The following is a 10,002-nucleotide window of genomic DNA, read 5'->3' as shown; positions in this document are numbered from 1 at the left end:
AGGTGGGTGGGGCTGGGAGAGCTCCGAGAAGCTGTGACTAGCCCAAGGTCACCCAGCTGGCGTGTGTGGGAGCGCACAGGCTAATCTGAATTCCCCAGAGAAGCCTCCGCAGCTCAAGCGGCAGAGCAGGGAATCAAACCCGGTTCCTCCAGATTAGAATGCACCTGCTCTTAACCACTACGCCACACAGAGAAATATCCTTTCTCTGCCTCTTGGTTAAACCCCCCCCCCCAATCCCAAACAGTTTAACGGATGCAAAGAACAGAGCAAATTTGCAAATATTTCTTTTCGTATTTTGAACACTTGTCTCCAAAATGTGTACACCACCGAATAGGAATGCCAAAGATAATTAAGCTACACCTCCAGGTATTTCTTCCCTATTTTTGCAGTTACTTTCTTGCATGCCACGGTGTGAGCAGCATCCCGTTCTGTTTATATTTCTTGTACAACATCCATACCCATTAGTTTCTTGAGAGGGTCCTTCATCGAGGCCAGAGGCCCCAGTCATGTTCAGGATGTGGCTGCAGGCCTTTGTGAGCAAGGAGATCCTCTTTGGATAAGGTTCCCACTCTGTTGTGTTGAAGCATCAGCAGCCAGCCTGCCCTTTCCCCTCTGAGGGGCCTTGAGAGAGACCCCCACGGTTCAAGAGGCAGCCAGAGCCTGCCCCTCCACAAGCCCTCTTCCACTCGGCTCTGCTCCTCCACTGAACAGTTAAGAATCCATTTTATAAAGCGGGTAATTATATTCCTGCCACAAACCCTCCAGCTCCACAGCATAGCCAAGCCAGGGAGCAGCTCTGAGAGAGGGGTTGGTTGGGCAGGGACAAAGAAAACAAAGGCTGAGGTGGGAAGCCACAGGCCTCTGAGTATGGCTGCCACCGGCCCCTCAAACTATCCAGACAGCAAGAGACCATGCCTCCCACACACGCCAGCTGGGTGACCTTGGGCTAGTCACAGCTTCTCGGAGCTCTCTCAGCCCCACCCACCTCACAGGGTGTTTGTTGTGAGGGGGGAAGGGCAAGGAAATTGTAAGCCCCTTTGAGTCTCCTGCAGGAGAGAAAGGGGGGATATAAATCCTCCTCCTCCTCCTCCTCCTCCTCTTCTTCTTCTTCTTCTTCTCCTCCTCCTCCTCCTCCTCCTCCTCCTCCTCTAGTAGTCCTCTCTGGTCTCAACAAGAAAGGGGAGTCACAAGGGGAGCTCCCAAACGAAATGGCTTCAGTTAGTAGCTGTAGCCAGCTTGGGCCAAAACGCTGGGTTCAGAATTTCCGGGGTGGGGGTGGACAGCCAGACAGCATTTCCTTGGGTCAGAGATTAGGCAAGACTAGGGTGGGGCGTGTGTGTCTCTTCCCACCCCCAGATGTTTCCCCAAATGTAGCCAGTTTGCAGCAGTTAAAATACAGCTACTTGCAGAAGCACTCCTGGGCCAGGAACAGCTGGGCGCGTTATGAAAGGCTTTGTGCCTTTGAGGGACAAAAGCAGCTTTATTGCAAGCAGAAGACTCCAGGGAGAGAAAATAAAACCATCACAGGAAATGCAGGCTTTGCAAAGACCGCACTTTTGAAGCTTTCCGCTAGATAGCAGTTGTCGGGGTTCAACTGAGCACTGGATCAGTGACAAAGTGACAAATATTTTGCTATTCACCGCCCAGAGCCCTCTGGGGATGGGGCAGTATATAAATATGGCAATAAATAAATAAATTAAATAAAGTAGGTCGACCATTAGGTCAAGCTCAAAAGTTCAATGTATTGTCAAAGGCTTCCAAGGCCGGAATCACTGGGGTGTTGTTGTGGTTTTTCCGGGTTGTCCCCCAAGCAACGCAAAACTCCTTTTGCAAAGGGGAGGGGGGAGGGGAGGGGGGGGGGTGATGCTTTGGGGGATGCTCCCCCCGCCCCACGGAAAGGAAAGCCACAGAGCCCGTGGTCCTAGAGAGGCCGTTTCCTGCCTTCCCAGCCTCGGGATACAGAGGAGTGTCCTTTGCAGCCCCTTCGGAGTGAGTCAAGAGGGGGATTTGGGGGCAGGTTGGGGGGGAGGAGAAGCTGGGGGACGTGGGGGAGGGGTGGAAGGGGGGTCAGGCGGCCCCGATCCAGCAAAGACGACCCACTGCAAAGCAAGGGGGAGGGGGTGCTCCCTCCGGCGCCCCTCTTCCCCCTCCTCTCTGCAAAAGCGGGGGGGGGATGAGATGCAGCCCCTTCCCTGCATGGCCCGGGGGGGGGGGGGTCTCGCGAGCGACTGACATTTGCAGGGGGACAGTGAATGGGGTTCTGGTTGAGTGGAGGAAAGGCTGCGGGAAGAGGGGGCTGGATTGGGGAGAGGGGCTGCTTAGGGTCAGACCCCCTGGGGGCTACTCTTAGGGGGTAAGCGACGGAAGCATGCCTTGCCCCCCCCCTCGGGAGAGGAAGTCCTGGCTTTCCTCTGGGGCATTCAGTGCACGTGCAAGTGAGGCGTATTAAGAGAGTCTCCATCCCCACATCCAGGAGGGCAGAGCCCTGAGCAGAGAGCAAAGAGGTGGGGGGGGGGGGGTTGTCGTCCATTTGGGGGTCGTCCATTTGGGGCTGAACTCCTTACAGTGAGGACTTGAGGAGGGGTGGGGGGAGGGTGCAATGTAGGTCCAAGATCTTCTTGGCAGGGCCCAAAGCATAGAGAAAGGAATGGGGGAAGCAATGAATGGGGAGAAGAGCCCCCTTCCCTCCCCCCCACTTCACTTTGTACAAAATGACACCCCCCCCCCAAAGAAGAGCCAGGGAATGAAGCCCTGCAAGAGACATGATGAAGAAAAGGACCTTTTAGCCACTTTTGCCTGGAGAGGGGGCTGATGGGTCAAGGCTGAGGAGGGGCAAAAGGTTTGGGGCAGCCCACCCCATTCCTTTGAACCCTCTACTTCTAGGCAGCCTGGTCCCAGCAGGCCCTTCCTTCCTTCCTTCCTTCCTTCCTTCCTTCCTTCCTTCCTTCCTTCCTTCCTTCCTTCCTTCCTTCCTTCCTTCCTTCCTTCCTTCCTTCCTTCCTTCCTTCCTTCCTTCCTAAACCCACCCACATACCCTCCCTCCCTCCCTCCCCCTCAGGGTGCCAAGCAATGCAGCCGCCTCTTTTGCTCTTTGGGAAAATGAGGGAGAGTCGCCCCCCCCCCTCCCATTTCTTCTCTCTTGTGAAATCCTGGCCTCTGAGTTGCAGGGTGCTTTTCTACTCCCCTGGGTGTGCATGAAGTGGGGGTCGCTCCTGGTTCCCGATTATGAACCAGGTTCAGCAGTGCCAGGTGCTGAACGGAAAAAGGATTGAGGACCGCCACTTGGCACACCTCGGAGACATCCATCTCTGACCTGATTCTTACAAGCAGAGACAGCTTCTTGCAGCTTTCCACGTGCTGGGAATTTTCTGTGATGCAAAGTAGTATTTGTAGTTGCCAGTTTCAGGGCTGGAATCTCCCACCTGACCCCTTGAGCCAGGCAGTCCAATTTTTGGCTCCTAGTGTGCAGCAATAGACATGATAGGAGCAGCAGTGGCGTAGGAGGTTAAGAGCTCGTGTATCTAATCTGGAGGAACCGGGTTTGATTCCCAGCTCTGCCGCCTGAGCTGTGGAGGCTTATCTGGGGAATTCAGATTAGCCTGTGCACTCCCACACACGCCAGCTGGGTGACCTTGGGCTAGTCACAGCTTCTCGGAGCTCTCTCAGTCCCACCTACCTCACAGGGTGTTTGTTGTGAGGGGGGAAGGGCAAGGAGATTGTCAGCCCCTTTGAGTCTCCTACAGGAGAGAAAGGGGGGATATAAATCCAAACTCTTCTCTTCTTCTATATAAATTGATAGTAAATCTGGAGTGATCCACTGAAAAAATATCAAGGATCCATGATTTGGAAACCAATTTTGAGTCATCCTGGCATCGCAAAGCAGTGGATTCATGATTTTATTGGGGTAGTTTCTAGGCGTGGACCTAATATTTGAATTGATGGCAAGTTTAGGATCATTCAATGCAAAACCCACGAGGATCCTGTCTTTGGAAGTGTCATAGATCCATGTACTGTGGAAGTACCACAAAGCGCTAGATTCCTGATTTTTGGAGGATGCTCTTTGGTTATGAACATGACCTGTGATTTCATGGTGAATTTGGTGTGCCCTAACACAGAAATCACAAGAATCTGTGAGAATCCATTCTTTGGAATTTTGTTTTTGTACCATTTCAATCCCATGAAGCAATGAATGCGTGGTTTTTGTGGGGCTGCGTGCAGACTCAGACATGCTCTACAGGGTGGAGGGAAAATAGGTCTATTAACAACTGGTCAGTTAAAACTGATTATAAGGAACCCTCTCAAATCAAACATTTCATTATAGGACATTAGAAGTGTGGTTCATGTTGTGTTCGCCCCTTAACTATGGAATGTAAAGAGATTGTTACTGAATCTTATTCTGTTTAGTTATATGGCTTTTCAAACTGTAATTCTACCCATGTAATCTATGGGATTATGTGCAAGTGTGGAATGTGGTATATTGAGCGTACAAGCAGACGTTTCAAGAGCAGAATTTTTGGAGCACATATCACAAATTAGGACACGTGTCGTGGAAGCTCCTATGGTCTCCCAATTCATTGAAAAACAATATCACCCAGAATCTGTGATAGTAGTTGTTTTGGAAACATCAGGGGAAGTGACTTACCCTTGGAACAGAGACTTTTGAGACCGGAAGCCTTTTTCACATGTGCCTTTAATTGCATAGCTCCAAGAGGACTTAATCAGGAATTAGAATTTGGGAGCTTTTTTTGTAAGCAGCTGCATGCAATTTCATGTGAATCACACGTAAGACAGCTTTATGCTCGACAACAGCGCCCTCTTGTTGAGAACTATTAGCTGTCAATCTTTCAAGAGACAGATTGTTACGGTGAGCAATTAACTTCATTTAAAGACAGCTGCATGTTTATAAAAGCAATGGTGTAAATATTTGTATGTTATATATTCGTTGTGCAGAAAAGGGTCCATAGGAGAATTTTTGATTGTAAACTCAAATAAGAAGAACGTATTGTAAGTAAATATTTATCAGGGTTTGATTGTGTTTACAATCACCATAAACGTCTCATACATTTTTGTTTATTATAGGAGGGGCTTGAGAAGGCATTACGAGGTTAACCAGTCCTGGAGGTTAACTAGCCCCACCTTTTGTGTTCAGTTTGAAACAGCAACTGATGTATGAAATGCTGTCCTGTACATTCATGTGCTTATTTCAAATTTGATTTAAAAAGTATGAAGTTTTCTATATCATACTATGTAAACTATTCTTTATGAAATGGTTTATTTCACACTGCGCTTAAAATTACCCACGTAGTTGTGGTTTAAGCCATTGGATACAGACTGTATTATTGCCAAGATGTGCATTATGGGAATGGCTTTGTCTTGTGGTGCTCTTTTGTAAAAATCATATGATTTCGTCAGGATCCCTTTAAATCCCTCTTCATCCAACTTTTCCCCAGTCCCCTTTTGCACCCAGCTTCAACCGAGGTACAGCATTTTTATAATCTTTTTGGTCCAGTTCCTCTATGTCGGGTCCCTAAATAGGCTGTCTGGTGGGGGTGGGGGTGGGGGCTCGTAGGTATGCAGAAGGGTTTGAGAACTGGAAGAAAAGGATCTTCCCCCCCAGCAGTAGGGCCTGAGAAGAGGCGTATTGGGAGGGAAGTGGCCCCCGATGACAACACCTGCTCCGAGTGTTTGTTTTGTTTTGTTTTTGGATTTATATCCCCCCTTTCTCTCCTGCAGGAGACTCAAAGGGGCTGACAATCTCCTTGCCCTTCCCCCCTCACCACAAACACCCTGTCAGGTGGGTGGGGCTGAGAGAGCTCCGAGAAGCTGGGACTAGCCCAAGGTCACCCAGCTGGCGTGTGTGGGAGTGCACAGGCTAATCTGAATTCCCCAGATAAGCCTCCACAGCTCAGGCGGCAGAGCTGGGAATCAAACCCGGTTCCTCCAGATTAGATACACGAGCTCTTAACCTCCTACGCCACTGCTGCTCCTCCCTGTTCCCCCCACCTCCTTGCACGCCACCTCTTGCCCTCCCGAAGCCCTGTGGAGTGAAGAAGCCAGCCTTCAGGGAGGCAGGGGGAGCGGAGGGTGCCGCAAAGGGTGGCCCAGGAGCCAGCTTGCCACCACGGTGCCCATCCAAGCTGCCCCTGAGCCACGCCCTTGAAGGCCTGGGGAGGGAAGGAGGCGGCTTGGACGGGCGCCATGGCAGCAGGCTGGCTCTATGTTTGGCTGCCTCTCCCGCTTCGACCCAGCTCTTCTGAGCCAAATTGGCGCGGAGGAGGAGGGAGGTGGGGCGGTTTTGAACACTCCCCTCCGCAGTTACGTCCGAGACTCACCCTGCGTCCCCGTGGGCATTACGGCCGTGGGCCTGAGCATGCTTCTCACCTTCCAGGAGCCATGGAAGATAAAATCTATGGAGCATTATTTAAGGGGAAGGGAAAAAAGACAAAATAGGAAGGGGCATGGAGACACTGGGCACCCCCTGACCCAAACAGCCCTCCCCCCATCCAGGGCTTCATGAGCTTTTCCAGGCTCTTCCCCTTGGTCTCCAAATCAGGTCTGCCACATTATTGGTTTTCAGGATCTCCTCCTAAAAAGACTGGCTGCCCCCCCCCCCCCACCAACACACACAGCAAGGGCCCTTACTGTCCTTCTGTCACCCTTCCTCCGGAGTGAGGTGGGGGCTAAAGGTTTGGGGTGCTCCATAGAAGGAAAAACGGCACAGTCTTCCAGAGTGATTGAAGGGCCTGAAGCTGCCAGTCGCTTAGATCAGAAGGACTCCAGATTTTATCTTATTTATTTATATTTGTTTGTTTGATTTGATTTCTGTTATAAGACTATACATTAATAGCATGGGTGTGAGAATTTCTTATACAGGCTATTGAAAAGGGGATTGCGTTTAGATTATTAATTGGCTATTAATCTGTATTGTGACCATTGTGATTGTTTGTTATGTGACTCTTCTCAGAGTGATTGGAAGGCCCTGAAGTTACCGCAGAAGGGCTCCAGCCTTTTAATGAAGCTGCACATTGATATTCGAGAGCTACTCCTGAAAAGAAAGAACAGACGACATACCAAGGAACAACAGAACTTCTAGCCTGTTCATCTTTATAGGACTGGCTTGGCAGAAGAAAGAAAGCAGCCCCAAACTGGTACGTGTCAATTCTTGTTTTTCATCCTTGAAGTACTTTGTCTTATGAACAACAACAACAAAATTTGGTTGTTCAGGGTTTTACGGGCTGTGTGGCTGTGGTCTGGTGGTGGAATCTTCAGAGGTGTATCACAGAGGGAAGTTTTTTTACACACTGAGTCCAGGATCACAGAGAGAAGTGTGTTACAGTGTGGACATTTCTCTCTGCGAGTCAGCTCTGAAGAGGCCACCCACAGATGCAGGCGAAACATTAAGAACAAGATCTACCAGATCCGGAATGCCCTCAACGACGAGTTGAGTCTGACTATGAAAGACTTCGACAACAAAAAGTTTGCTTGTCATTTTCATAAACGCACGTGTCATTAGGTAAAATCACACAAAGATGTGAACTTCCTCAGGTTTTTAATTAAAAATATTTATTTGATACCCTCTTTGGAGGAAATGGAAGTTGCGCTTTGTTTGGAGTGACCTTAGAGTTGTCGAGCTGAACATGGTGGGACACAATTTCTCTCACACACACACACACACACACACACACACTCACACACTCACACACTCACACACACACACACGCTGCATGGGAGTTGCCACCTTCTGATTTTCAGGTATAATCAATGATTTCAGAGGTGCCTTTTCTTAGACCCCAACCTGAAAATAGTCATTTTATTTGTCTGCAAAAGCCTCTGAGGACAGAGAAGTCAGCCAAGCCTAGATGCTGAGCCTGCCGCTCTGGGGGTAAAAGTGACCCCAAGAAAGTCCAGTAAGAGGGTTGCCGAGTTCCTCACGGGGCCTGGAGTTCTCCTGGAATTACGGCTGATTTCCAGACTCCAGCGCTCAGTTCCCCTGGAGAAAAGGGTAGCTTCAGAGATGGGGCATCATGACATCTGTGTATGAAACTGGGGTCCCATTGCTGGTCACTTGAACTCTGCAAAAAGCAGCAGGCCTCTTTTGGCTTTGATGAGTAAAAAGGGGCATGGGGGAAGGGAACTTCTTCCTGCACTAGAGTCATCCACAGCCCCACCCTGAGACCCTAATGCTTGTGGGGCGGAGCTATGAACTGGTGTCCAAGGCCTACCAAGCACAGGAGAAGAAAATGTTCTCAAACCTGTTGCCAGCCCAGCAGCACCACCAGCATCCGTGGAAACACCCCTGACGCCCCCCAGTCATCACACAAGGTGAGTCCCCTGTGACAGGAAGAGAGGGGCGGAGCCTGCTGGTGAGGCCACGCCTCCTGGTATCAGCCTCCTGCCCACCAGGCCCAGAAGGCCCAATTTTCCCTCCAGCACTGGAGTTAGAGTGGGAGGAGCATCTTTTTGCCAGGCAACTGAGTTGCACACCCCCAAGCAACACAACAGAGAGAAACACAAGGGTGCAGTCACAGGAGGCCTGGGCTCAGGTCCTAGTAAGGCCCTAGGAAGTATTTTGGCTTATGCTCCCCCTCATCTACCAGCTCCCTTATGTGGCTTTGGCAATATCCAGGAACGACCTGGAGATACCCTGGAATTACAATGGATTCGTTTACATATAGAAAGTAGCCTTTGTGAGGTGGACTCTGTTACGCTAGGCTAGCTCAACAGTAAGAACGTTTTGAAATTGCAGTGGGGAATAACTCAGCTTGGCAGTACGAGGTAGGCTAGCAAGGGGATCTTTACAACAACTATACCAAAAAATTGCTTGAAACGTTCTACAGAGAATACACAGAAACCAACGTAAAATTAAATATTTTTATAGGTTTGGTAGCAACTTTCATACAGTAAGATGTGGAGAAGCTTACACACAGTTCCTGAGAGATATAAACAGAGTGGAAAGGAGGTTTGGATGAAAGATTAGGAATGGGGCAGTGGGGACTTATACGTTTCCTAGGTTCAGAGGAGGGGTTCCTGAAGAAGGCCAGGATTCAAACGGCCAGCATGTGACTCCAAGAGAAGGACGATATCATGACTCAAAATTATCTGGACACAAGGGAGGTTCAGGCTAGTAAAGAGCGGGAACAAGCCAGCAAGCTCACTAGGAGCCAGCTGGAGCTCTAGGGAGAGAGAGTGCGAGCTGGGCCTTGGGGTGAGCTGTGCTTTTACACCCCATAGCATAGTCTGGGGCAGGAGCAGGGACTCTCTTCCTAAAATCTCTGGATTTCCATGCTGGGATTACTGGGTTGAGCTGATTAACAGCTTATCTATTGATTTCTAAATATCGGGACAGTAGAACCAATTGTTTTAAGATTGAATCAGGGATAGCCTTGATGGCTTTTAAGAGTCTCTGTTCAGGTGTGTCATGCATATTTGGCTGAGTGGTCAGGGAAGGAGCAATTGTAAATCTTGTGGCAGGGTGTTTCCTAGATCCTTTGTATTGCAGCAACCTCGGCAGGGTGTCGTAATCAAAGACATGTCCATGAGACTTCCAGTCTCTGCTGACAGGATTAACCCTTTATGTGATTTAACTTTGCTGACAGGACTTCTTCCACACTTGACCTGTTTTTGGTTTGGGCACTCTGCTACACACACACACACGGCTGCTGGCATTTTCCAGTACATATTGCATGAACAATAAAAATCATATTAAATCCGTTTTTCAATAAAGCAGGGTAGAAAGGGTAGGGCAACAACTTGAAGCCTTTATACCCTTCCCTCCCTGGGTGACCTTGGGCTAGTCACAGCTTCTCGGAGCTCTCTCAGCCCCACCTACCTCACAGGGTGTTTGTTGTGAGGGGGGAAGGGCAAGGAGATTGTCAGCCCCTTTGAGTCTCCTGCAGGAGAGAAAGGGGGGATATAAATCCAAACTCTTCTTCTTCTTCTTCTTCCCTTGGTTCCATCCTAAATTTCCAGGAATTTCCCAACCTAAAGTGTGCAATCTTGCCT

Source organism: Sphaerodactylus townsendi, linkage group LG02, assembly GCF_021028975.2.
Source record: "Sphaerodactylus townsendi isolate TG3544 linkage group LG02, MPM_Stown_v2.3, whole genome shotgun sequence".
In the NCBI taxonomy this organism is placed as follows: Eukaryota; Metazoa; Chordata; class Lepidosauria; order Squamata; family Sphaerodactylidae; genus Sphaerodactylus; species Sphaerodactylus townsendi.
The sequence above is the reverse complement of the archived record's forward strand: the minus strand, read 5'-3'. Positions refer to the sequence as shown.